This window comes from Zingiber officinale, chromosome 8B, assembly GCF_018446385.1.
Source record: "Zingiber officinale cultivar Zhangliang chromosome 8B, Zo_v1.1, whole genome shotgun sequence".
NCBI classification, from domain to species: Eukaryota; Viridiplantae; Streptophyta; class Magnoliopsida; order Zingiberales; family Zingiberaceae; genus Zingiber; species Zingiber officinale.
The window spans coordinates 69,196,188-69,220,993 of NC_056001.1; positions in this window are offsets into that span (position 1 = coordinate 69,196,188).

Genomic DNA, 24,806 nt, shown 5'->3' on the forward strand with positions numbered 1-24,806 from the left:
GTTTATCTTGAACACCAAGGATCATCTTGGAAAGTTCACAGCTAAGGCTGATGAAGGAATACTGGTCGGGTACTCTCTCATCAGCAAAGCCTATTGAGTCTACAACAATAGGACTAAATTGATTGAAGAGTCCTCGGATGTAGCATTTGAAGAAATTCCTAAATCAAATGATCAATCAAGGGATGTAGGAGAAATTTAATTTGAACTTAGAAATCTAAGTTTAAATGATCAAAACATAGAAAGGGTCGAAATTGACTCCGATGATGATGAGCAAAGGCAAGAGAGGGCTCAGTCTGATCCTTTGCCTGATACTGAGTCTTTGCCTGTGTCTAGTGAGACCACTAATGAGACACCGCCAACACCAAGGCAATCAAGGATAGCCTCTAGTCATCCCCAAGACCAGATTGTGGGAGACATCCAACAAGGGGTTAGGACTAGATCATTCTTTAGAAATGAGTCTAATGAGGTCGCCTTGATCTCAGAAATTGAACCAAAATTAGTTGATGAGGCATTGCACGATCCTGACTGGGTCATAGAGCTATGCAAGATGAGTTAGGTCAATTTGAAAGGAGCCAGGTGTGGGACTTAGTTCCTAGACCTAAGAAGACCACCATTATTGGAACCAAATGGGTCTTCAAAAATAAGTTAAACCAAAAGAGAGAAGTCGTAAGAAACAAGGCAAGACTTGTAGCCAAGGGCTATAGTCAAGTCGAAGGTCTCGATTATGATGAGACTTATGCTCCCGTGGCCCGATTAGAGTCTATTCGTTTGATGCTAGCTTTTGCTGCACATAGAGGCCTCAAGCTCTATCAAATGGACGTTAAATCGGCCTTCTTAAACGGTTTCATTAAAGAAGAGGTCTATGTTGAACAACCACCGGGGTTTGTGAATACCGAAGCTCCAAACCACGTGTACAAGCTCAAGAAAGCTCTTTATGGGCTTAAACAAGCACCTCGAGCTTGGTACGAAAGGTTGTCAACTTACTTACTAGAAAAGGGCTTTGTAAGAGGTCAAATAGATCCAACACTATTTCTGCGTAGAGATGGTGAAGACATATTTGTAGCCCAGGTGTATGTCGATGACATAATTTGTGGCTCAAATAACAAGGGCTATTTGAATGAATTTATCACTCACATGGAAAGTGAGTTTGAGATGAGTCTGGTGGGAGAATTGACATTATTCCTTGGACTTGAAATCAAACAAACTCGAGATGACATTTATGTCCATCAGACGAAGTACACTCAAGAGATGATCAAGAAATTCAAAATGAGTGACTCTAAGGAAGTATCCACTCCAATGCCGACAAACACTCGCCTTGACAATGATGAGAATGGAAAACTAGTTGATCTAACGCAATATAGAAGCATGATCGGTAGTCTTCTATATCTCACAACTAGTCGACCGGACATACTTTTTGCTGTGGGCATGTGCGCTAGATATCAAGTCTGTGCCAAGGAATCTCATTTAATTGCAGTTAAGAGAATCCTGAGATACCTTAAGGGCACAATTAGAGTAGGTCTATGGTACCCTCGTACGGAGTCTTTTGACTTGATAGGTTATACCGACTCCGATTATGCTGGGTGCAAATTGGATTGGAAAAGCACTAGTGGGGGTTGCTAATTTTTAGGTTCATCATTGGTTAGTTGGTCAAGTCGGAAGCAACATTGCGTTGCCCTCTCCACGACCGAGGCTAAATACATTGCCATGGGAGAGAGTGTATCACAATTGTTGTGGATGATCCACACCCTAGAAGATTATGGGCTTTCGTATAAGGGAGTGCAAGTGTTGTGTGACAACATCAGCACAATAAACCTAACGAAAAATCCAGTCCATCATTCAAGGACTAAACACATTGAAGTGCGTCGTCACTTCATTAGAGATCACGTAGCTAGGGGAGACATTGCGCTCACATATGTTGAGTCAAAATCAAACCTAGCCGATATTTTCACCAAACCCCTTCCGAAAAATGAATTTAGTCATTTAAGGAGAGAATTGGGAATGTGTTTGGCTCAATAGGCCATTAGGACCTCATCATGATCAATAAGGACAATTAAAACAACAAGAGAAATTGGGAAATTGATTTGGGCAACTTGGGGACATCTCACACAAACTATAGGGTTTAACAAATTATTTTTGTTTGCTAGAAATGGGGTGAGATGCTAGGATCAGCCAAATTATTCAAAATGTATCATGCATCCCTTGAATAATTAGGTTAAAGAGACATAAATTGAGTATGGGGAAGACCATTACATAATTCATGTGCATTTGGTTCCTAGATCTTACTCATATATTCCAATCAAGGAAACTTGGTTGGACCTTTACCTAGAAATTATGTAACTTTGGTTGATGGACTGTTTGATACCTTTGATCGATACCTTTCATGTTTTTGATTGAAACTAGAACAAGTCGTTGAAATAATGATAGCAATTTGGATATATTTTGACAAACTTGAAACTGAACATAACAAGGTCGGAAATTTCAGTGTTTGAAGCCTTGAGTTGTCTGTGTTCTTTTAAACGTTTGAAACTTTCGGGCTATAGACAATTTTAGACCATAAGAGTTCATCTTTAGGAAATAGTTATGCTTGTAGATTCTTCAGATTCTAGGTACTGAATTTGGAAGTTTCTGGACTTCTTGAGTTCTGAATTATCAAACACTTCTATGAATTTCAGTTACTGAAATTACTGGAGAGACTCCAGTGTCAGACACTGATCGGTCTACAGCCCTATCAGGAGAGGGTGGATCGGTCTGTCGACCGATCCAAAAACTCTCCAGATTTGATATCTGATCGGTCCAGGGACCGATCAGGTTCTTTTTTACGCTAGGAAGCTTACTGATCGGTCTACAGACCGATCAGGAGGTTCCCTGGGGCTACTGATCGTCTTCTGATCGGTCTACAGACCGATCAGGAGGTTCCCGGATCGGTCCAGGGACCGATCAGGAGGTTCCTGATATCTCCTGATCGGACAGCCGTCCGATCATTTCAACACCTGGACACCCATCCCTCTTAACTCTTCCCGATCCTTTCTCTTCTCATTGCACGCCGAAGCCCTAGCCAACACCCTCCTACGCCTCAACTCTTCTCTTCGTTCTCCGAGAGATATGGCACCAAGGTAACTCCATTCTCCCCGAGCTCTACTCATTTTGGCACTTCACTTTTCATTTCTCATCATATCTGTGTTATTGGCTTGGTTCTCGGTTGTTGGTGCTCACCTATTTGTCCCGTCCATGTCATTTTTTTTTAAAAAAAAACCTTTAGGAAGAAACAAGCTGGTGAGGGAACCTCTAAGTCGTCAACTGAGAAATCTAAATCTAAGGCTCCCTCTCGACCTCAACCATCCGTTTCTGGACGATTTCTGAACCATCACTTTGAAGAAGCCTTTAAACAAAGAACCTTCAAACTGCTTCCCTGTAGGTCTGTGGATCGAAAATTCATGGATGAATTCTGTCCATCTGTGTCAGAAATAATTGCCTATTACAAACTTGATTCTCTAGTCTACTTAGAACAGGACATCAATTACGACTTAGTATTTGAGTTTTATAATAATCTTCATCAAACTAATGATGTTAATTATAAAACTAAGGTTGCTAAGCAAACTATTGATTTCAGTTTCTCGGCTTTCTTTGATTATCTAGCTTGCCGGAGGTGTTCAGGAAATGTCTTTTCTATATATCCTGATTTACCAGACTCCTTACCTTCTCCCTTTGATGTCTCATCTGACTCCATTTATGAGTATTTCTTCGGACATCCTAGACCAGGTGGACTAGATGAGTTAGATGTTGATTTTCCTACCTTTGCAGCCCTAAGACTATCTGCCCCAGATTACATTCTCTTTAAGATTGTCACGAATTGTCTTCTGCCAATCACATCTAAACCCTTGTCAGAGATCCGACCATATCACTGCCTGATGCTTTATGGATTGCGTCGGCGTCTCGATTTTGACATCATGTCGAGCATTTACTCTTCTATCATCTCTTATAGTGAGCCTAACAGCTTCACAGTTTATATGCCTTATGGGCATATAATTACGGATTGGCTCGAGACCCTATAGATTGATGTCTCCAAGGGGAGGATAGTCAAGATGGTGAGGCAGGACTGCAGACTTGGAAAACGTGCATTTTCCAAGTCTGGCATCATAGGACAGAATGGGGCAGTTCGTTGGAAGGACGGGAGAGCACTGGGTGAGTTACCACGGGCACCTCCGCGACAGGTTGATGCTGCTCCCGTTGCTGCTCCTCCTCCTACTACTGCTGAGTATGGAGAGGCAGATCCTGATATGCGCTGGCAGATTGCTGAGCTGGAGAGCCGCATTGATCAGCATGATGAGCTACTGGCTGTTGAGCTCCATGGGCTGCGCGTTCGGATTGACCAGCGTTACGATGATCTACACAGTCAGCAGTTAGCGACACAGTAGGTGCTTCTGGGATGGATGGCCAGCCACCCACCTCCACAGTATTACTCGGGCTATCCACCCTCGAGCATGCCGCCTCAGGGATTCATTCCTCCAGCAGATGATGATGATGCTCCTCATATTAAGGATGTTGATTGATACACTTTATTTTATGTTGGACATTTTGACTGCCTATGTTTCAGATACTGTTTGATAGATACTGTGTCTGACCTGGATATTGCTATTTATTCTACTCGTTTTTCTATTACTTGCTTCTATTTATTTTTTTTTCAGTTCTTATTGACTATTTATATGCTTTTCATATGCCATATCTTGATTGTCTCTTATTTACTATCCGATATTACACTTAGAGGGGATTCTGTGTGGATTAAGAAAGAGACAGTACGGGTTAAGGGGGAGTCCTTTGAGTCTTATTACCTAATTCGCACCTTTTCGGTGTTTGACAAAGGGGGAGAAGATGATTAAGTTTAGAGATGAATGAAGTTTTAATTTTAGGGGAGAGGATAACCTTGAGGATTATTGACTTCTTTAGTGTTGTATTCGTCTTAGGGGGAGGATCTTGATTCCCCTAAAATTAGGGAAATATGAGTATTTCTGATCTAAACTTAAATCGTGTTGTCAAACAAAAAAAAGGGGGAGATTGTTGATACGGTCTGACCTGGCTGCTGTTTTGATGTTGACACTAATTTAAGTTTGTATCAGATATTAATTAAACTCAGATTGATTACTGATCAATGTTGATCAGGTGGAAGGGAAAAGTCCAAGTATGGAAACTTGGCACGCGAAGTCGGAGAGGGCTCGGTAGCTCGTTCTCCGGACTAGGTCAGAGAGGGCTCGGTAGCTCGTTCTCTAGACCGGACGAAGTCGGAGAGGGCTCGGTAGCTCGTTCTTCGGACTAGGTCAGAGAGGGCTCGGTAGCTCGTTCTCTGGATCGGACGAAGTCGGAGAGGGCTCGGTAGCTCGTTCTCCGGACTAGGTCAGAGAGGGCTCGGTAGCTCGTTCTCTGGACCGGACGAAGTCGGAGAGGGCTCGGTAGCTCGTTCTCCGGACTAGGTCAGAGAGGGCTCGGTAGCTCGTTCTCTAGACTAGAAAGGCTTTAGGGTTTAGGGCTGGGAAGTGCCAAACCTACCTTACATAGGCATTGGATCGGTCTGTTGACCGATCCAGTGATACTATGGATATCTGATCGGTCAACAGACCGATCCAGTGATACTGTGGTTATCTGATCGGTCTGGTGACCGATCAGTAACCAAACAGTAGCTTTCTGTGGGTTATCTGATCGGTCTGGTGACCGATCAGTAACCAAACAGTAGTTCACTGTAAGTTATCTGATCGGTCTGTAGACCGATCAGGAAGCGATGGGATTCAGAGGACAATAGAGGATCGGTCTGTGGACCGATCCACCTATAGGCTGATCGGTTCACAGACCAATCAGAAGCCTCCCAGACCGATCAGGATATGTCTTGATCGGTCCAGAGGGCTATGGATCGGTCTGCTGACCGATCCACAACACTGTCTGTTTCTCTGCAACTTCTGATTCGTCTGATTTAACCATCTGGTGTGAGCTTTTTATGTTGCAGGTTGCAGGTATCATGCCAGTGCTTAAGTTCAAATTAAGGTCTATCAAAGGAATAAGACAAAGTGGTTTTTCTACTGTGTTTGGCTGCAAATGGTGCAATTGGAGCATCAACGGTTACTGGCGATCTAGCTGTGTTCTGGTTGCAATCAGCTTGACTCCTGGCTATTGGTTCGAGCTTAGAGACACCAGTGAAGACCATGGATGGTATTGGTGTGAGTTCAGAGAATCAGATGAGGAGGAAAAGTGATTGGCGACGCCTGAGTTGGCAGCAGTGATTCGGTGCAGGTTGCAGTGATTCGTTATAGGCAAACGCAATGGAAAAGGCAGAGGCATAAGAAGAAGGAGTATGAGATGTTCGATATAACAACCAAAAAAAAGTAAAAGGAAATCTCTCGGTCGATCAAGCAAGAGTGTTGTGTGTTTTTGAGCTCTTGGCTAAGGAACTTCTTCTGGTTTGCGCTCTGCTTTCATCGTGGCTGTAAGCTTATTTTTCATTCCCTTTAGCCACTAATCCCTGTAAGTCTTGTGCTTCATTTAAATATTTTCTGTGACTTTGTGGAGAGGTTACTCCACCGAGAAGGAGAAATTCTTCCGGGGTGTGATCTACCGAAAGATCAAGGGATCGTCCACCTTACGGACACGCCGAGGAGTAGGGGCAAGTTATCCCCGAACCTCGTACATACTTGTGTTAGTTGTGGGTTGTTTCTTTTCCTTGTATTAGCTTTTCTTTTGCATATTTCCGCTGTGCTAACAAACTTTTGTGAGTAGATTGTTTAAGTTTTAGAGGAGACTATTCACACCCCCCCCCCTCTCTAGCCATCCGAAGGTCCTAACAGTAATGATGTGTTGCTAGATACCGCTCATTACTTATGCTTCTAAATGGGTTTAGGAGCATTGCCAATGTTACAAGAACCTATAGGGTCACACACAAAGGGTAATTAGATGGAGATTAGGTTCATATGATGAACGAAGAGGATTAGGTTCATGTGATGAACCAAATTGGATTAAGAGTAATCCAAATTAAACTAATTGAGTTAGACTCAATTTGATTCATGTGTCCAATGAGTCTAATTTAGATTATGACTCATCAAATCAATTTAGTTTAACGAATAGAGATTCATTAAATCAAATTGGCTTGAATCAATGGTTAGATTTGATCAACCATGGGAGAATTTAAGTTAAGTTTGACTTGACTTGAGAGGGAAGATGAAGAGTCAAGTTTGACTTGACCAAATGCCATGTCATTGTGACCTGGCATAGGGCCGACCAATAATGATGTGCCACATCATCAAGGTTACTTCATGGTATCCCACCTCATGAGGGAAACCAAGAGTCTTGACTCTTGAGATTCCATGGAGGTTACAAACCTCATTGAAGTGGCCGGCCACTTTTAGTGATGGAATGAATTGATTTTCATTCAAGGCATCATCTTCTTCCTTCCTCTCTTCTTCTCTTCTCTCCCTCTCATCCTTGCCGAGACTCCTTGGGGTGCTAGCACACTCTAAGGTTTCCTCTCCATCTCTTGTTCGTGTGGATACTTCTAGAGGTGTGTACACTTGAACACACTTGAGATCCGACGGACCTTGGACGAGCGGGATTTGCGAAGGGCTTCGCTTCAAAGGTATACTCACTTTCTTGTAGATCTAGTGTAGATCTAGGATAGGAAACATGTACATGAAAAATTTTATATCTTCGCACGGATCCGTGGTAAGATTTCGGGGTTTCCGCAACGTAAAAAAAAACGGTTTTTGCGGCCCGAAAGTCCCAACAGTGGTATCAGAGCCACGTGTGAAGCCTGTACATGTTTCATTTGTATTTTTATGAAAAATATCATATCTGTAAGTTTCTGTAACTTTATTATTTTTATAGATTTTATGGGTATTTTTCTCGTAGAGGCGAAGCAACAAGTGCTAGGACACTTGTAGGCTTCGACTACCGAGAAAAACTTTCCGAAACGGCTAGGTCCCGCCCAAATTGTTTTGGGACAGAGGCTTAAAGCGTTGTTAGATCATACTAGGACACTCGTGATATTCATTTCATGAGAAGGGGCGCTGCCCCTAACCCAGCAAGGGGCATTGTCCCGCGATCACGCCCGAAAATCGCTAAACGGGACCACCGGGAAATTTTAACTCATAAAATTGTAAAAACAGTAGTAAAATTACAGAAATTTTTGTAAAATACATAATTTAGAATTATGTATGATTTTGTGATGGTCATGGCCCAAAAACCCAATTTGATTGGACTAAATATGTTGTAATTCATAATATGGCCTGCGTGCCATTTTTTGTGATGTGCTTGTTGTATATATTATGCGACCTGTGTGTCGTACCTCCCTCATTTTTATTTCCTGTTGTAAATAGATTTTTAGACTCGAATGTAACTCGAGTTTCATATCTGTAATGTACAAAAAATGGTGCGGTGGAAGGTTCACTCGAGAAGGAACGACGAGGAGGGTGCGAGCAACACATGGTGGTCAAAGGGAGGAGCTTGAAGAAGCTGTTGACCCTAGGTTGACCGTCCGATCTTCTCATTGGCTTGAGAAGATCGTAGTAGGGCCATGACCTAATCAAAATTTAATTATTCATTGCTTGTGTGTATGTGATGCATGCTAGTGTAGGATAATTAGTGCCTTGATGTGTATAAGATGCGAATCCACGATTAGATTAGATCTTAATCGAGTCAACTCGAAATGCCTACCAAGTCTTGATACCCATCACTACCTCGATCATTTGTTGTTGTTGAATCTGCCAAAGTAGAGCAACGCATATTATCTTGGTAGGGTGCGGAGGGACAATCTTGGTCCCGCCTATCAAGGCTTGGGTGAGTACATCTCAATTAGATTGAGTATAACTAGTTAACTCAATTGGATCGGGTATAACTATAGGCATTTTCCAACGGTTGGACGATAGGATAAAAATCACATTTATACTAAATCTTGGGTGATTTAGCCAAAGCTAACTCAAGTTTTAATGTAAATGAGATTTTTGATCCTATAAACAAGAGTTGCATAGAGATATAATTGATAATTAGTTATCTACCAATCATACTAAGTCTTGGGCGATTTAGCCAAAGCTAACTCTAGGCGTAGTATGATGTGGATCTTGTCCCATAAGAATTATAGCTAATCGGTTAGAATCTAGTAAGTGTGGTTTGACCACATCCATGACTTGATTCTACAAAAATTCTATAATTCAGTGGGAGCATCATTTAATTAAAGGCCTAATTAAATGATTAATGGAATATGATATTTATTTTCTACATTTTTCTGTTGTAGACTGCCATGTCGACAAACACGAACACCTTCTCTCTACGTTCTGTCCTTGATAAGGACAAGCTCAATGGAGCTAATTTCCTGGACTGCTACAGGAATCTGAGAATCGTTTTCACACAAGAACGAAAACTGTACGTCCTGGAGCAGCCCATTCCCGAGGCACCTCCTGCCACTGCCACGCGAGCTGATCGAGATGCTTATAAGAAACATCAAGACGATGCATTAGATGTGTCATGCCTCATGCTTGCAACCATGAACTCTGAGCTTCAGAAGCAACACAAGTTGATGGGTGCTTATGATATGGCTGAACATCTTCGTCAACTATATCAAGGATAAGCGAGGCACGAGAGATTCGAGATCTCCAAGGCACTGTTTCAGTGCAAGATGCAAGATGGGACTCCCGTAGGTCCATACGTGCTCAAGATGATTGGGTACATAGAAAATCTACAGAGGTTGGGATTCGCACTTAGCTAAGAGCTGGCCACTGACTTGATCTTGCAATCCTTGCCAGAGAGCTACAGTCAATTTGTCATGAACTACAACATGAACGAAATTGACAAGCCACTGCCCGAGCTGCTAAGCATGTTGAGAACTGCTGAGCTAAACCTTAAGAAGGTAAAGCCCAACTCCATTTTGATGGTGCAAAAGCATAAAGGCAAAGGCAAGCCTAAAGGTAAGGGAAAGTCCCAAGCCAAGGGCAAAGGCAAGACACTGAAACCTAAAGGAGGGGTTGCCAAGGATGCTACCTGCTTCCACTGCGGTCAGACCGGGCACTGGAAGCACTACAACAAAAACTCTCATAGACATCAGTGGAACAACAACGGTTTTAAGCAAAAACCGATGTCTTTGAGTATTTTACACCGGTTTTTCCAAAAACCGGTGTCTATGAGCGCAGATTTTAGCTCATAGACATCGGTTTTTTCGGCGATGTCTATGAGCGCCCTTTTTTCATTAATAGACACCGATTTTAATAGAGGTTTTTAAAACCCGGTGTTAATGAACCAAAATAAAATATTTTAATTTTCCCACCAGCCAAAATTTGCAACACGCTCCAAACCTAAATCTATATCGTACCCCTTCCTCCGCGCGACCATCTCTCTCGCCTAAACCTAAACCTAAACCTCCGACCATCTCTCTCAACCTCATCTCCCTCTTCCCCCTTCCAAGATCGACGCCCCTTCCTCTCCCGATCAGGATCAAGACACGACGCCCTTGCTTCTCCGTCCAACCACATCGCATCTTCTCCAACTCCTCCCTTTGGTTGAGAAGAGGAGGCCTTCTTTGCATTCCAGTAGTTTTTCCAACTACTGTTATTGTTTGTTGTTTGTGTGTGTAATTTTTGACTTCAGGATCTAAAAGATAGATGGCGTCCAATTTCATCGCCAATGGCGAAGATTTGAAAGAATAAAAAAGAGAGATGGTCGTCCAATTTCATCGCCAATGGCGACGATTTGAAGGAGGAGGAGCACCACCACCACCACTACAGCCACCATCAACAAGGGTCGTTGCCGCGGGGCGTAAGGCGAACTTTGTCGACCAACTCCTCCTCTGCTTGCGGCGGCGTGACGGCGATCCCCAAGTGCGTGTGTGCTCCGACTACGCACGCCGGTTCCTTCAAGTGCCGCCTTCATAGGGCGAACTTCCACGGCCACGTGCCGCCCTCTCCGACCTCGATCCCTCCCCCTCGGCCTCCCGTGAACTCCTCCACCACCCCCTGACCGTGGAGGCGCAGTAACAGCAACACGACAAAATGAACCCTAATAAGGTGATTCCTAATGCCTATTTTGCCCCCTCCCCTGCTTCGATTTCCCTCTTTTTCATGTTCGATCTGGAGAAAATTTCATCCTTCTTGTAGAAGCTTGCGACCCTGATCATCATCTGATTATACTTGCAAATTCTAAATTAAAAGGGGCAAAAAAATATCTCTCTTTGCGATCTGAATTACCTTAGCAATTAATCGCTGAAGAAAAAGACATTCAACATGAATAACTTTTTCGTCGATTTGTCTTTGCAGGTTCTAAAGTAAAGCTGATTGATGATTGTCTTCTAGTTAATTACATCTTTTGAGAATTTGGCTGCCGGTAACTACGATTTCCTCTTTCCCAAGATCTGAAATTGATGACTACTTGTGGATCAGGCTGTGATTGAAGTTCGAAAATCTATGAAATCATTACACTTTTTTTTTTATTTCTATTTTATTTTTTCAACTACTGTTTGTTTGTGTAGTTGACATACCAACTGGACCCAAAATGGAGGAATGGGTGTTTGATCTCTGCAAACACCAAGTGGCGTCAGTATAAAACTCACCTCACCAGGACATTCATCCAGTCAAATAGAAATAATCCGAAGCTTCTCAATAAGGTACCTCAAGGGCATTGCATTTCACGTGAAGATTGGAGTAGTTTTGTGATTAATCGGATGTCTGAAGACTTTATAGTAAGTTGTTTAAGGTGGTCTTTTTAAATTCTAGTTGATATATGTGGTTATAATTCATCTATCACTATGTAGAGGAAAAGTGAACTACAAAGTCAAAGAAGCAAGGCAAACTTATACCCTCATCATCTTTCTCGAAAAGGATATGCGGGTTTGTCTGAAGAAATAGTAAGTATTTAGTTAACATTAAATTCCTACTTATGGTTGTCGTAGTTGGTGTTGAGTACGTTTACTTCATGTGGTTTTTTACTTACAGTCCAGTGTTTTATGTGATGATGATGAGATAAACAGAGCCATCCTCTGGAAGAGAGGGCGGCTCAACAAAGCTGGGGAATTTGTTGGTGATGAGTTGAAGCAAACAGTGAATAAGATTGTAAGCAAAAGTATACATAAATTGCTTATTTTGTACATATATGATATATGTATATATTTAAAGTTATTGTATTTGGATGCATGACAGGATGATTATATTGTCCAAAAGAAGGATGGTAAGATGCCCTTTACCAAACCATTTGAAGATATTCTCACGAAGGCCTTGAATTCTAACGAACATGGTGGGCGTGTGAGAGGCATAGGAGCAAATGTCACTCCATCATCCTTCTTCAAGGTTGCTAGAGGGAAGGTGCAAATTGATAAGGCTGCCTATGAAAGGCAACAAAAAGAGTTTAAGGAGGCAAAAGCTATGCTTTCTGACCAAGGTGAAAGAATAGAAAAATTGGAAGCAATGGTGTTGAAACTATCTGGTCGAGAATTTGAGAGTGAGGAGAAGGGTAGCTGCTCAGTTAAACCACAATGCCTCCTCGATATAAAACCTGAAGTTGAATGTCATAGGCGCCTCTCAAATGAAGCCCTAGAAGAACATGATGATGATGATGTGAAATTTATTGAGAAGGATTCGACTTTACAGGTTAAATATATATTTCACGTTGATATTATTATCCCATCGTTAGTATCTAATGAGGCTTGTAAAGCACTATATGTTGAAGATTCATGAATTGTTTGTCTTATAGGGAAAAGCAATGATGTTGTTATTGCAGCCTAACGACAAGACTGTTGCATATGGGACAATTGTCTCTGTTAATGAACCTCACAACTTTATTGATGATGTTCCATTACCTGTGAATTGCATGAGGATTGCCATTGATAAAGCAATTGATCAATCAACACCACTGCCTGTTGCAATCCCGTCTGCATGTCAGAGTTTAGGGATGCTGTAGGTGGCCATGTGGCTTGGCCTATGCACTTAATTAGCATGCGGGATGAGGTAAATGTGATAAGGTGTTTTCTAAATTTTGTGTACATTTAAAGTATGTCACATATCTAATATATATATAGTTACATCTACATATGTAGAAGACCAGGAAGAAACAAGTTGACAACAGACAAGAGAAGTCTAAGTTAGAATCATCCAATGTGCCAAGACCCTTACACATCTTATATAGTTATTTTCAGCGTTTTGATGAAACAGAGAATGTGATTTTGGAATTAGTTCCTGATGTATTTGGCATGGAGTGCACAGTCCATGTTAATTGCGATGACATATTTCCCTTTTGTGAATTGAAGCCAATCACAGACACTTGCATAGTTGTGTATATGTGGTAAGCTTTCAATTGAATTGGACTTTATTTATGTGTTTTATTAATTTAGATTTCATCATTTTTTTGGGATATTTTCCAATTGTAGGCATCTATATAGAAAGATGCAAGAAAAGATGTTGTTGCAGGATTTCAGATTGGTGGATCCAGTGCTTGTGGAATATGTACCATCAAGAAATCAGAATAAAGATTTCATCCAAGAACAATTGAATAAAAGGGCTTGTTACTTAAGCAGTAGGCTAATTGGTACCTCATCTGGTCAATTGGTTGTTGTGCCATGCAACGTTGGGTGAGTAAGAATAACATTATATATCACTCTCACTTGCATATTTTGAGAACTTGCAAGATGCATATATACACTAATTATATTTCTTTGTGTAGTTTTCATTGGATTTTGACTATCATCAATGTTGAGAAGGAGATTATTTTTTTGTTGGATCCTCTTAGTCACCGCATTCGTGATCAAGATTGGAAATATGTTGTCAACATGTAAGTTTTTTGGCTTCTTTTCTTACCTTTGTTGAAACATGTAAGTATTTTGATGTGGCAATACAATTCCCACGGGTTATATGCATGAAGGGCCTTGAAAATGTATAATGCGGAGGCTGGAAGGAAAGGGAAAAAACAACCAACATGGGTAGTTGTCAAGGTATGTCCTTTTGATTAGCAACTGTTTCACTATCCTTGAAAGAGTTATTCCAATATTTCTTTTCTAACATAGGCTCCTCAACAACCGGATGCGGAGCAATGTGGTTTTTATATCATGCGATATATGAAAGACATAATTGAAAATTTTGGAGTTGACCACAAGGATTCACTTCCAGCAATGGTAATAATACAATATTTTCCATTTTCCATATAAGCCCTAAAGATAATTTGTTGCATTTTCCAACACTGTTTCAGTATCATAATTGATACAAACTCATTGATTTTGATTGATTATGAACGTCTCTTAGCTTTTGAGATCTTGCTGCTGCTATGTTTTTCCCCTGGTGCTTGATGTGTTTTTATGTTACAATGATTTTTTTGTGAACAACCGGATGCTTTTCCCCTGGTGATTTTGATAATTTCTATGCTTTTCCCCTGGTGCTTGCTATGATTTTTTTTGATACAAACTGGATGCTATGCTTTTGTTACAATGATTTTTTGGATACAAACTAGATGCTATGCTTTTGTTACAAACCAGATACTAGTTGGAGACTAAATGATTGCCTAAGAAGAAAGGAATTAGAGATTAGGAGCTGCAGTGAGTAGAGTGGCTGGATAAGCTATCTTAAATGGTAACCTTAGGATTAAAGTATTGATTACATTTTTTGAACCTGCTCAACTTCCTCTAAATATCTAACACATTGATACTCGAATTTAACCTAACCTATTAAGATAAATGGGTAATCAAACCTAAAGGGTACCCATTACCATATTTAGCTATACCAATGAATTTCAAGTTCAACTAGAAGTAAGAGTGAGTGTCAATATGCCTATGGGTACCTCAAGAATAGGGAACTCTTTGTTTTTATGATTTAACCCCTCTTCATTATTTTACTCACCTCTTTTGTTTTTACCTATATTCATGTTTTTCATTAATCAAATAGAGACCCCTAACTACATTATTTAGGCTAAAAGCTCGACCTCTACCACATGGCTATAGAGAAAATTTTCTTGTATTTAATTTTCAACTTTTATTTTGTTCAACATTCATCAAGTTATCAATAATATGACATTGATTACATATTCATTTAAATAATTTTATGCAACTGAATTTCATAAAATTTATATTACAAGAATAATTAGTTTATCAATGTGATAACAACCAAGATCATGGTATAAAAATGTTATCAATATTATATAGAGTCTAACAAGTAATGGTATATGAAATCTAGCACTTGTTACATCAATCTATCTGATTAAACCTTTTCTGAATCCAAATTCAGCCTTAAATAAAAAAAGATGAAAAATCACCCAGCTCAACGGTAACCGTTGTATCAATTCACTAGCAAGAAAAATTTCTCCCAACAGGACTTCATTACTTACTAAACCATGATTTTATGGAATTTATATAGAAATCGCAAAAAAGAAACACACTGAATCATAGTGAGGAAATGATCAGGTTGATCCCTAATATTATCCCTAGCCGATCATTAAAGTTTAAATGTGTGGGAATTTACTAGAATCTACTCCTACATGAAGCAAATGAATAAAAACTACAAGTAAAGTTTACCTACCCTGTTATGACTTTAGAAGAACATGCTGAATTTTCCATGTATGCTGGCCTTTAATATAGAGGGCTACAAGAGGATTATATCTTAGGTCAAGACACTCCAAATCCATCATAAACCAAAGGGAAAATAGTTTCTACTTACTAGAGGATTGAATGGACCCAAAAGGAAGCTCTAACTTGCTGTTTTGGGTGCTGAACTAAGGAGGCAGCTGCCTTCTTGCGGCATTCCTTGCTGCTGTGGTTGGTAGCAGAAATCACAGAAAATAGGGGGCTTATTGCAGGATATTTAGGATACCAAGATGGCATCAAAGGTAGTACAATAAATAGTATATCTCTTCATCAGAGGTACCTTTGTTCTTCTATGCTTCCTTCACTGGATTTGTTGTGTAGTCATATTTCTTTGTTCAACCATTATCATGTCTAGTAAGTTGTTGTATGATGCTGTCGGTTCTTATCAATCTGTACACTTGAATTAGAAGGAGCAAATTATCTATGTTATATTCTAAGCAGCATATACTAAGTGTCATATATGAAAGTTTTAGATTCTATGTTATATTCGTTATCTTCCACAGCAGCCTTTAAAAACTCAGTATTCTATTTTATTTGATACATGTATACATTTGTTTTAGTTATTTGACATATGGTGGATTTATGTGATTTTACAGTTTACAAATCTCAAGTACTCCAGAGTTGAAATTGATGAAGTGCGATTCGAGTGGGCTGAATGCATGCTAGATTACATTTGAAGTGCGGTTCTACCTTGATGTGTTAAAAGAATGTTCTACCTTGATTTTGATATCTATTAGCTAGCTTTTGATGTAAAAAAAATGTTTGGGTATTTTATGGATACTGTTGTAAAAAGATTATTTATATAATTTGTGAATATTTGTGTATTTTATGGATATTGTTGAATGAAGAATATTTGTATAATTTGTGAATATTTGTGTTTTTTTTTATTATTGTCAGTTTTTCATTGTTTCGGAAATCAAATTTATGCTGTTAAAAAATATACATATTACATCGGTTTTCCACCGCTACAAAATCGGTGTTATTAACTAATATTACATCGGTCATTTACCGCTGCTAAAACTGGTGTTATTAACATACAATATTAGATCGGTTTTACACAGTTGATGAAACAGTGTCGTTAAGTGATACTACATCGGTTAATAACCGATTCGAAGACCGGTGTCATTAAGTGATACTACACCAGTTTTGTAACGCCCGAAAATTCTCAAACCTATTTTAGAAATATTCTATAATTTTTCTGGAATTTTAGAGTATTTTTATGTAATTTTTAGAGTAGCTGAAGTAGCAAAAATAAATAGAACCGTAAAATAGCCTACACGGGAATTGAACCCGAGACCTATTGGGTCCTATGACTTATGGTGAACCATGGTAACTAGGTGAACCCAACAGGGCTGTGCTGAAATGAAAGGGAAGTAATTAAATTTATATTCAAGTTGGGTCGAGATTACCACTTAATATAAATAGGGAATTAATAAGTGAGGAGTTATTAGATTTATTCGTGACTTTTCTCCTCCTCACCCTAACCTCACGCCGCCTCCTCCCTCCTCTTCCTCTCTTGGCGCACCAAGCCCTAAGGGCTCTAGGAGCACCTTTCCGGCGACGACTTCGACATGAGGACGCTCCCCTCCGCGAGAGGAACGCATAGACGCGAGAAGATCGTCGAAAGGATCGTCTCCTCCGTGAAACCTAGCGATTAGAATCATAAGAAATTACGAACAGGAGGTAAGAAACCCCTCACCTGCAGTATAAGTAGCTTTTCGTAAGATAGAATGCTCTTAAATTAGTTATATGTAGATTTTTCGACGCATGGGGTGTATTTAACCCTCCTCGCAGATTTAGGGATTTAGTTGAACACCTCTAGATGGCCCATACACGTTTACTCCTTTCAGTTGGAGATTCTAGACGTCGTCGGGTGCCTAGAGGTGGTCTCCCTAGTAGAGGGGAGAGTTGGAGCACAATAAGTGTTCGATAAAATGCTTAGCTCAGTAAAATGCTACAGTAGGCATTTTTAATAGCTCAGTAAATGCAATAGAAGCATTTAAAATAGCTTAGTTAGTCTTGCTACAGCATATATGGGACTGCGGTCCAATGGGTGGGCACCCACAGTCGCCTCTAGGTTCAGATAACCTTGTAAAAGCAAGATAAATTAGTTAGCTATGATCCAGTATTTTACTTTCAGTAGAGGCACTGTACGAGACTAGATGTCCTTGGGCTGGGCTCCCATAGTCGGTCCCTAGGTTTAGATAACCTAGTAAACCTTACTAAATTTGGGATTTGCAACCCCGGGTCTAGTTAAGGGTGCGCGCACAGCAAGTACAGTTGTCGGGCCCATTAGCAGCATGATTATATATTTTAATCTATTATGATAATAGCTTTCCAAACTCATAATCAGTCATGTGATTATATTTTAAAATCAGTTCTAGTTCATCTCTAGTTTAACTCAGTTATGTTTCAGTTTAGTCCTTTCTTGTTGATACTTCAGTTATTGCCATGATTAGCTCTTGGTTTCTATGTTTCGTATGATAGTATGTCATGCCTAGCATTCTCCATCATGTTTTCAATTAGCATCTTTCAAAAGCATGAACTCATCGTATGCATGTTTTAGTGAGGTAGATAGTTTCTTACTAAGCTCTCGAGCTTACAGATACTTTTTCCTTATACTGCAGATAAAGGTAAAGGAAAGGTGGACTAGCGGAGGCTGGAGGTCAATGCAATGATGAAGATGTGTGTGGAAGGAACCTGGAGTAGAGATCTTGGAGAAACTAGCAAACTAAGACTTTAGTTTTATATAACGTTATTTCCGCATTTTCAGTTATTTTGATGCATGAATCATGAAAGACCTGTTTAGATTGTTAGTAAGCATGCTCAGAATGTCAGTTAAATGTTGTTAGTATGCTTATAGCCATGTTAGAACTCACGTGTATGAATTTGGCATGAAACAGTGCTGAAATCAGAGTTCTGGTATGAAATCAGAAACCCCAATCGATCGGTCGATCGATTGGAGGCTTCTCAATCGATCAGTCGATCGATTGGGGAGTTCGTACCGCGAACAGTAGGCTTCTGGATCAATCAGCCGATCGATCCAGCAAATTCTGTCACGAACAGAAGGCTCTGGGATCGATCACTGATCGATTCAACTGTTCCAATCGATCTGTGGATCGATTGGGAGGCCCGAAAGGTGCTAGGAAGCCTCTAGTTCAGTTCCTTGACCATGGGGGAAGTATAATGTGTCATGAATAGTTAGATTACACCCCTTAGCATGTATAGAATCAAGAAATGGCAATAGTTTAGCAAAATTTTATCTAGTACAGCTTCCGCATCTAGATTTAGTAATGGTCAGGGAATAGCTTAGCACAAGTTAATGTAACAATCGGCCTCACAGCCTAGTCAGTAGAAGGCGGGTCGTTACAGGTTTTAACCTGATGTCTAAAATGGCAGACTTTTAACATCGGCTTCATAGACATCGGTCGAAAATGAAATAGACACCGGTGGAAAACCGATGTCTATGAGGGTTTTTGTTATAGTGAAGAGGAACTACAAAGTTTACTTGGAAGATCTTATGAAGAAGAGAAGTGAGACTTCTACTTCAGGTATATATGTTATAGAAGTTAATCTCTCTATTTCTCCATCATGGGTATTAGATACCGGATGTGCTTCTCACATTTGTACAAATGTACAGGCGTTGAGAAATAGCAGGGGATTGACGAAGGGCGAGGTGGACCTACGAGTAGGCAATGGAGCACGGGTTGCTGCTGTTGATGTAGGGACTTACTTTCTATCTCTGCCCTCTGGGCTTGTACTAGAATTAGATGAATGTTGTTATGTGCCTGCTCTTACTAAGAACATAATTTCAGTTTCTTGTTTGGACAAGAAAGACTTTTCGTTTATCATAAAGAACAAATGTTATTCCGTTTATTTAAACGATATGTTCTATTGTAGTGCACCTCTGATGAAAGGACTCTATATTCTAGACTTAGATAACCCCATCTATAACATAAATACCAAAAGGTTCAAATCAAATGAAATGAACCAAACCTATCTTTGACATTGTCGCTTAGGTCATATAAATGACAAACGCTTATCCCAGCTTCATAAAGATGGTTTGTTGGACTCATTTGATTTTGAATCATATGAGACATGCGAGTCATGTCTACTGGGCAAGATGACCAAGACTCCCTTTAGTGGACACAGCGAAAGAGCGACTGACTTGTTAGGACTTATACATAGTGATGTATGTGGCCCTTTCAATGTCACTGCCAGAGGTGGTTATAGGTACTTCATTACCTTTACTGATGACTTAGTAGATATGATTATGTGTATTTGATGATACATAAGTCAGAATCTTTTGAAAAGTTTAAAGCATTCAAGAATGAAGTACAAAACCAGCTTGGCAAGAGTATTAAGATACTTCGATCAGATCGAGGTGGTGAATACCTTAGCCATGAGTTTCGTGACTATCTAGCTGAGTGTGGGATTCTATCCCAACTCACTTCTCCTGGAACACCACAATGGAATGGTGTATCTGAAAGGAGAAATCGTACCCTATTAGATATGGTGCGATCTATGATGAGTCACATAGATCTTCCTATATCTCTTTGGGGCTATGCTCTAGATACAACCGCCTTCATACTTAACCGTGTTCCATCCAAGGCTGTGATAAAGACACCATATAGGATATGGACTGGGAGAGATGCCCAGGTGTCTTTTATGAGGATTTGGGATTGTGAGGCTTACGTTCGACGTCAAGTCTCGGACAAACTGAGACCCAAATCCGATAAGTGCTATTTTATAGGATATCCTAAGGAAACGAAGGGATATTACTTCTACATTCCCAGTCAACACAAAGTAGTTGTGGCTAAGACTGGGGTATTTCTAGAAAGGGACTTTGTTTCTAGAAAAACTAGTGGGAGTACGTTCAATCTTGAAGAAGTTCAAGATATGGACCATAGCACTGAAGCCTTGATGGAAGTTGAACTGGAACCACAAAGTGTTATGGATGATGAGATTGTTCCACAAGGAGTTGAGGAATAACAACCAGTTCAAGTAGACATACCTCTTCGTAGGTCTGATAGGGTACGTCGTCAGCCTAAGAGATACTCATTTCTCTTGTCTGACCATGATGACGTTATGCTCATTGAGAATGAGCCTACCTCCTATCAGGAAGCTGTGATGAGCCCAGATTCTGAGAAATGGCTAGAGGCCATGAGATCCGAGATGAAATCCATGTACACCAACCAAGTATGGACTTTGGTTGATCAACCTAAAGCGATCAAACCCATTGGGTGTAAGTGGGTCTTTAAAAGAAAGACTGATATGGATGGACTTATATATAAGGGTTGTCTGGTAGCTAAAGGTTTCAAACAAATTCATGGTATTGACTATGATGAAACTTTTTCTCCAGTAGCGATGTTTAAGTCCATTCGGATCAAACTTGCTATTGCAGCATACCACGATTATGAGATCTGGCAGATGGATGTCAAAATCGCATTTCTGAATAGAAACTTGCTCGAGGATGTGTACATGACACAACCTGAGAGTTTTGTAGATCCACAGCATACTGGCAGAGTATGCAAGCTGTATAAGTCCATTTATGGACTAAAGCAAGCATCTCGGAGCTGGAATCTTCGATTCGATGATGCAATCAAATAGTTTGATTTCATCAAGAATGAAGATGAACCTTGTGTCTACAAGAAGGTTGTTGGGAACACAGTTGTCTTCCTTGTATTGTATGTGGATGACATACTACTTATTGGGAATGACATTCCTTTGCTGCAGTCTGTCAAGACTTGGCTGGGAAATTATTTCTCAATGAAGGACTTAGGTGAAGTAGCCCGTATTCTAGGCATAAAGATCTATAGAGATAGATCTAAGAGATTTCTTGGCCTAAGTCAGAGTACATATATTGACAAAGTATTACTACGATTTGCCATGCAGAACTCCAAGAAGGGATTTCTGCTGATGTTACATGGTGTGAGTCTTTCGAAAACCCAAAGTCCCTCTTCTAGAGAGGAGAGAGACCGCATGGATAAGATCCCTTATGCTTCGGCCATAGGATCTATCATGTACGCCATGCTATGTACTCGTCCTGATGTTTCGTATGCTTTGAGCATAACGAGCAGATACCAGTCAGATCCAGGTGAGTGCCACTGGATAGCGGTCAAGAATATTCTTAAGTACTTGAGAAGGACTAAAGAATATTTCTTGATATATGGAGGCGATGATGAGCTAGCTGTAAAGGGTTACAGTGATGCCAGCTTCCAAACTGACCAGGATGACTATAGATCATAGTCTGGGTTCGTGTTTTTCTTGAATGGTGGTGCTGTGAGCTGGAAGAGTTCGAAGCAGGACACAGTTGCTAATTCTACAACAGAGGCTGAGTATATTGCTGCATCCGAAGCAGCAAAGGAGGCAGCTTGGATCCGCAAGTTCATTTCTGAGCTTGTGGTGGTTCCTAGCATAGCTAATCCTATAGAGCTCTATTGTGACAACAATGGAGCAATTGCACAGGCTAAGGAACCTCGCTCACACCAACGGACCAAACACATACCACGTCGCTTCCATCTCATTCGAGAGATCATCGATAGAGGAGATGTGAAGATTTACAGAGTACCTACAGAGGCTAACATAGCTGATCCCTTGACCAAGGCTTTGGCACAGAGAAAGCATGATGGTCACACTAGGTCATTGGGCCTTAGAGCCTACACTGATTGGCACTAGTGCTAGTGGGAGATTGTTAGTTAGAGCCCTAGAGCCAATCATATGATGATTGTTGTATGGACTCGATGTATCATATTCCTATATGTTTATAAAGGCATTTCTTTATGGTTATTATACTTACTTGTATTGGTGCCAAATAACTAAGTATAATAGCGTCCTTGAGTAGAAGGTTCTTATCTATATCAATCGATTGGTTGAATCGATAGTGAGATAATATAGAGAACACTACTCTTAATCATTTCTAGTCAAGTATTAACATTCAGGGACAATGTTAATACGATGAGACTAGCATGTAGGTTAACTCGATGACTTGATCTCACAAGTCATGGATATAGAGATATTTGGTTGACACATGGGTATGCATTGGAGAATGTATACTGAATGATCCACCATGAGAAAGTATCATGGATCGTTATATGAGTGTCATATACTTTCTCATGTGACTATTAGTATGACTATCAGTCCTTGGACCTGAAGTCACCACGGTTCCCTATATAAGGAGTTACATACTTTGGCTTCGTCAAACGTCACCCGTAATTGGGTGGACTATAAAGGCGATTACTGGGTATGTAACAAATTATGTGGAGGGATGTGAGTGATGTAGATGGGATCTATCCCTCTTATATGACGGGAGTGACATCATCATTCTTGATAGAGTGAGACCACTAAGTGCATGGTCATGCACAAATGAGTCAATATGAGATATTGAGCTCATTTGTTTAGAGTGAGTCTACTTGGAGTTCAAGATATAGATGATTAGAGGATGACACGGTCTATGCCTCAATTTAATCAATCTAGATGTCAAGGATAGAAAGACATTATCATATATTGTGAGGGTCACAATTAGTAGTCACAAGGTGATGTTGGATCTCAATATTCTTGTAACTTGGGTAGTAATGATGTGTTGCTAGATACCGTTCATTACTTATGCTTCTAAATGGATTTAGGAGCATTGCCAACATTACAAGAACCTAAAGGGTCACACACAAAGGGCAATTAGATGGAGATTAGGTTCATATGATGAACCAAGAGGATTAGGTTCATGTGATAAACCAAATTGGATTAAAAGTAATCCAAATTAAACTAATTGAGTTGGACTCAATTTGATTCATGTGTCCAATGAATCTAATTTAGATTATGACTCATTAAATCAATTTAGTTTAATGAATAGAGATTCATTAAATCAAATTGGCTTGAATCAATGGTTAGATTTGATCAACCATGGGAGAATTTAAGTTAAGTTTGATTTGACTTGAGAGGGAAGATGAAGAGTCAAGTTTGACTTGACCTTGACTTGACCAAATGTCATGTCATTGTGACTTGGCATAGGGTCGGCCAATGATGATGTGCCACATCATCAAGGTTACTTCATGGTATGCCACCTCATGAGGGAAACCAAGAGTCTTGACTCTTGAGATTCCATGGAGATTACAAACCTCATTGAAGTGGCAGACCACTTTTAGTGATGGAATGAATTGATTTTCATTCAAGGCATCATCTTCTTCCTTCCTCTCTTCTTCTCTTCTCTCCCTCTCATCCTTGCCGAGACTCCTTGGGGTGCTAGCACACTCTAAGGTTTCCTCTCCATCTCTTGTTCGTGTGGATACTTCTAGAGGTGTGTACACTTGAACACACTTGAGATCCGACGGACTTTGGATGAGCGAGATTTGCGAAGGGCTTCGCTTCAAAGATATACTCACTTTCTTGTAGATCTAGTGTAGATCTAGGATAGGAAACATGTACATGAAAAATTTTATATCTTCGCACGGATCTGTGACAAGACTTCGGAGTTTCCGCAACGTAAAAAAAATGATTTTTGCGGCCCGAAATCCCAACATTATAGAGATCCTTAGCATCCATATTTTTTATGAAGAAGATGATGTGTGGATGGCTCCCAGATTCGTCAATTAATTTTATGATGTTAGACAAATATTGTCTTATCTTTGCCAGATAAATCGTTGGGAGATATTGATAAATATTATGGACAGGTTCCAAGTTACTGGAAGACATATGTTGAAGAAGTAGATTAGAAAAGAGGGATGTGGCTGAACTCTTTCTGTAAAGAACCTCTAAGACTTCCTATGCCTGCTGAGCTTGAATATTGGTGGGAGAAAGGTATTAGTTTCTTTCTTTATTTATGTCATTGCCACAGCTTTGACATTGATGTTCCTAATCCTTTGTGCATCACCCATTAGTCACATTTGTTGGTTGCAATGTATGCTCTTGATAAGTCTTCAGAAGCTTAATATTGTTAGTTTATTTAATTAAATCATCAGTTTTCTTTTGTCAATTTAAACATAAGCTCCTTCCTTTATTTGTTTCGAGGTCATGTTTAAACATAAGCTCCTTCCTTTATTTGTTTCGAGGTCATGTTTGTTGTACTAAAATGGAAAGTGTATTATGTTGTCCCCTCTGTAATAGACAAAGATAGGATTATAGGAAAACTACATATACTCAATTTGTCACATATTCTGCTTAGTTTTGGATGGAAAGAGTTCTGGGCTTGCATTTACATACAAGAGTGACTAATTAATAACTGATTCTTAAACTT